General features: G+C 29.7%; 1 protein-coding gene across 3 annotated transcripts in view; it reads left to right on the plus strand.

Annotated features, from left to right (window-relative positions):
- The window catches only part of LOC107626291 (ABC transporter G family member 22), a 53229-nt gene continuing 52682 nt past the window's right edge, over positions 4814-5360 (plus strand). For all 3 annotated transcript variants that reach the window (XM_021116617.1, XM_021116616.1, XM_016329144.2), the window contains exon 1: positions 4814-4961. The gene's annotated coding sequence lies outside the window, so the exon portion shown is untranslated. The remainder of the gene's footprint in view (positions 4962-5360) is intronic.

Raw genomic sequence — 5360 nt, forward strand, 5'->3', positions numbered from 1 at the left:
ATAAAAAATATGAAGTTCCATAATGATAGATAAAAAGAACAAAATATATACTTTACAAAAAATATAAAAATATCCATCTTTTTTGTGGACACATTTTAATAAGTGAATATGAAATTTTCGTTATTACTTTTTTTAGAGATATAACAATTTATAGTCCTTTCTCTTATTAATTTAACCTTTTGAAAAGAGTGATTAACAAAATTGTGAGAGTCAGAGGATATTTATTTTGACAATATCTACATGTGGATAGATTAAACTATTAAAAACAACTCTCACATACTCTTAAAACACTTAAAAAAATTCTTCTCCTAAAAAATATATATACATTCTCAATTTTTTACCTCTTAGTCTTTTTTTTTCCCCATATTTTTAGAATTTGAATTCGTTTGTATTAAACAAGAGATAAATTTATCTACTACTCAATTAATCCGATGTAAATATATTTCTGCATGAATTGAACTTATATGTTGAGAAAAAAAAAAGATTTGGTATATGAGAAGGACAATAGTATCAATTAATTAACATACATTATACATAATTGAGAGATTCAAGTAATGATTCGTCAATTAATTAAATAAAACAACTTATTAACAAAGAATAGCCTTATCACAAATTGTGCATGCATGTTATGCATACTTTAATTTATTAGAACAAAAACTTACACATCATATCTTTGATGGCACATACAAAATTCCAAAACCTTAACTTCCCTCTTGTGCTGGTAATCTTGGTTTTGAAAGTATGGAGGTCTCTCTCCAACCCAGCAAATAAAAACAGCAAACATAATTTCATTCAATCATAGAAGAATATAGAAGAATTATCGTTAACGGATCCATCATATAAAAATGTATTCAAATTATTTTGTGACATGTATTAAAGATATATAAATGATTGTTAAACTTTTAAGTCATAAAAATTTTAATATATATCATATCATAAAATCATTTTTCTTATATTTTTAAATGATAAAAAAAAGCATTTGAATAGTTATATTTTCAACTTTACTAAATTTTAATTTTTGGTAAATAATATTCGATAAAATAAAAGACATGAATAATTCATTTATACTAAATAAACAATAAGGATTTTAAAGCAATTTTTTCCTTGAATTCAGATATGAAACTTTTGAGGTGAAAACTCACGTACAGTTATCTTCATGTAAAGTTGATAACTAAGAATCGTTAGGTGATTTGATGATAAGTTTGACTAAATTATCATTTATTTTAGTATCTCCACAGTATTTCTTAACTCGACATGTTAAGGACTAATTTATCGCGAGTCAAAGTTTCATTTAAGAGTTTATTGTTGGTCAGTTAGTTGCTACATGCATGGGTGGGATTTGAACTCCCAACAATTGTTTAAGCGAATAAGTGAGCTAATCATTCGACCAATCCAAATTGATTACTAAATTATTATATAATGACTCTTAATTATCAAACCTGCATATAAATTTTGACAAACTTTTGAGTAAAAGATCATATTGATCTATCATCATCATGTTGACCAATCTGCCATATTTATAAGGACTACTTAATTAGCCGGCAAATAGAGGCATGAGAAGCCACTAGGCATATATAAGGTTAAAACTATTCATTAATACAAAAAGCTTATTGCTCCTTCATGTCATGCTCGAACTTACTCGTTGATAGACACCCTCTTCATCAACGTGCCTCCAAAATTTGATAGAATTGCATGCTATATGGAAAAATGAGAAAACAACAAAATCGTTACATGTTTGACACGTGTACGACAATGTAGCTTAACTTGGCGTTCATGGAAGCTAATTAAGGACCATGATATTATTATATATGATGTTTGATTCATGTATGGTTCGTTGTTTGTTCTGTGCTTATCAACTTGTATGAAAATGTTTTAATAATTATATATATATAGCAATTGACATAATTGAACGAACAGAATTGAATTATAACTTTGAGATAATAATCAAATGTGTTTTAAATAATAATGGTCAGCCTTGAGTCCTTGACTAATTAATATCGACTATATTTTTTTTGTGTGACTAAATAGAAAAGAAAGAAAAAAAAAAAAAGAAACAAAGCTAAATTAATTGACTAGATTCGTATCTAAATCTATTAGATGTTAAAACTTACTTTATGGTTGACTCCAATTCAAGTAAATGTCTGCACAAGAAGGAGCTGCTTTAGCCATACAATCTGCAACACTATTTGCATTCCTATGAATTAAAAGAATAGAGACTCTTCAATTCCAATTCATAACCTCCTGTATATGCTTTGCCAAATCATATTCCGGAATATCCTTACCAAGCAATCTTTGGTTTACCAAGAAAAGAGCTTCTAAGCAGTGTGTTTCACAAATAACCTCACGAAATCCACTCTCCCAAGCAAGAAGTAAACCTCTCCAAATTGCATACAATTCAGCAAAAAAAATACTGCACATTTCGACTTTTCCAGTGCAACCTTTCAACCAACATCCATCAGGATTGCGAATGATACAACCAAAACTAGCATAGCCAAAAGGAGCAAAACAACTAGCATCACAATTCAATTTAACAGAATGAACTAGAGGTGGAACCCAATGCAAACAAAGCGAAGGAGGAGATAAAGATTGATGCATAGCAAAAATAGTGTGAAACTCCCTTACTGAACTACGAATCAAACTCACCACTTTACTAGCACTCCAAGAATCATCTATATTAAATAAGTCATGATTCCTGCTTCTCCAAATCCACCAGATGGTCGAAAAGAAAAGAAAAACATCTCCACTCCTTGCACCTTTGTAGAGCCAATCACGTAAATCCGAGTTATCTGAATACAGGCCTAAAAGGTTCTAGACCTCCTTGGCACTAGGGCACTCCCGAAGACAATGAAGAATGGATTCAAAACCATTCTGACACCGATGACAGGTGCTAGATAAAGTTAAGACACGACCTAAACGAAACTCTACCGTAGGAATAGCATTATGAAAATTGAGCCAAATCAATAACTTGTACTTCTCAGGAATATGCAGTCGCCATACCCACAACCAATTATCATGCTCATTCCAATCAAACTTTCTTTTGGCTAGCCAACTGTACCCACTTCTAGCTGAGTAGAGTCTAGAAGATGCCATATCCCACGACCAACCCGAACTCTCTCCAGCATTCAAATCCGGATTATAAGCATTCAAACGCTGTTTGACATCTTCTGAAATGATAGAGAAAATATCATGGAGATTTCATTGACCATCTTTCCAAACGTCTCTAATAGTTAAATCAGAGTCAAATATATGTACAAAAGGGACATCTTGAGCAATTGGGCCCTCAATACTCCAATTGTCAAACCAAAAAGATTGATCAAGTGACCCAACACACCAAGAGAAGGCATCTTTAAGAGCACCAAAAGCCTTGGAGATATTCTTCCAAACATGAGAAGCGTTGCAAGGGACAGGGCCAGCAACACAAGACTTATCCTGACAATAAAAAAGTTGCCAAACTAATTTACCAAGTAAAGATATATTAACACACGCATGATCTCTAACACTCAGGCCACCAAATTTCTTTGGAGTGATCACGGTCCTCCAATTAACAAGAGAAAGACCTCTACCATCAACTTAACCCTTCTAAAGGAACTCTCTCATCATAGAAGACAATTTATCGCAAACCCAATTTAGAAAAAAAGATACCTGCATATGATAGACAGGAATGGATGCTGCAACAGAATTGATCAAGCAAAGTCTCCCTGCTTTATTTAGAAGCCTTCCTTTCCAGTTAGCTAATCTTTTCCTCACTTTTTCAATCACCGAATAAAAAAAAGCCCTATTGGTACGAAAATGATTAAGGTTAACTCCAAGATATCTTCCTAAATCTAAAGCAAAATGTATTGAAGAAACACTAGTAAAAATATGTAACTTATGTTCTAGTAGTAATATATAAACACGATGCTAAATTGGCTTATTTAAACCAAAAATATATTATTGCGTTAAATTTATTCTTGACGAGTTTTTATTAATAATGGTTGGCTTATGTATCTTTTACAAAATAGAATGAAGTTTAAGTGCGAAATTTTTGTAAGTTCATGAAGTAGTTGCATGATCTACTTTAGGTTTTAGATATATTACCATGTATTATATGATAAATAAGATAATAGTATATGATTTATTTTTTTTTGAGTCTATATATATATATATATATATATATCAAAAATATTTGATAATTAAAGAAAATCAGCCAAAAACAGCCATAATTTACTTTATTTAGCATTCATTAATTATTGCGACAATTAATGAAGGTTAAATAAATCAAGTTCTGACCGTTTTTTATTTAGTATTCTAGATCTTTAGTAATAAATTTGTAATTTTAAACATGGAGCTTTTTATAGTGCCTAAATTTTAGACATAAAATTTAAAAATAAAAGAATGAATTCTATCTTTTTTATTTTTATTTTTAGGCAAATTTAAGAACAAAATTATAGACACCAAAAAATTCTTCTTCAAATATATTGAACAGAAATGAAATATTTCTTACATGAGTTAGGGTATAGGAAGGAATTTTCTACCTAGATCAACATTTTTTCCAATTTTGATAAGATCAAATGAAATTTAATTAGGACAAATCAAACCATGACACTTGATAAAAATAAAATAAATACTAAGTAATAAAAAAAGTAGTCTAACTGTAATAACATTTAATTTAGCCACAATAACAATGAATCCTACAAATAAACATTATTGGAAAATTAAATATAATGATGAACTCCTAAAATGTTCTCAAAGAAATGCATGAGGGTAGTTTGGGAATAGGACTCTTAAATTAGTTGCCCTTTATAAGAGGGTGATTGAAGCACATGATGATGGGGCATAGCGTTTTAATTTATTGCAAGTTGTTGAGTTGAGTTGAAGTGTGGTCTACTCTACTTTCTAGCTACTATCCCCATCTCTTTTCCTTTCTCATCTCTCTTCACTGAACAAAGAAAACACCCTCTTAACTTCATTCATTCTCAAAGGTACTATTTCTTCTTTGCTTTTTCCTCCCTCAACATACCACTTTTGGCTAAAAAACGATAATCTTTAATTCAATTCAGTAATCATCTTCCTTCTTGTACTATATTACTCTAATTATAATAATTATATTATGTGTTTTTACTTATATCTTATTTTACTTGAGTTTTTATTTATAATAATTTTATTTTATTAATTTCCTCTTTCATAATTTTTCATCAATAACTACTATTCTTCTTCTTCTTCTTCTTCACTTTTTCTACTCCCAAACTAATTTGGATTACATTCTCATAATTAACTACTATAAATAAAAATGGAAAAAGAAATAAAGGAGAAAAAAGAAAAAGAAAACGAAAAAACAATACCCATTTTCTATGTATTTAATTATATGTTAATATGTATAT

Source organism: Arachis ipaensis, chromosome B02, assembly GCF_000816755.2.
Source record: "Arachis ipaensis cultivar K30076 chromosome B02, Araip1.1, whole genome shotgun sequence".
NCBI classification, from domain to species: Eukaryota; Viridiplantae; Streptophyta; class Magnoliopsida; order Fabales; family Fabaceae; genus Arachis; species Arachis ipaensis.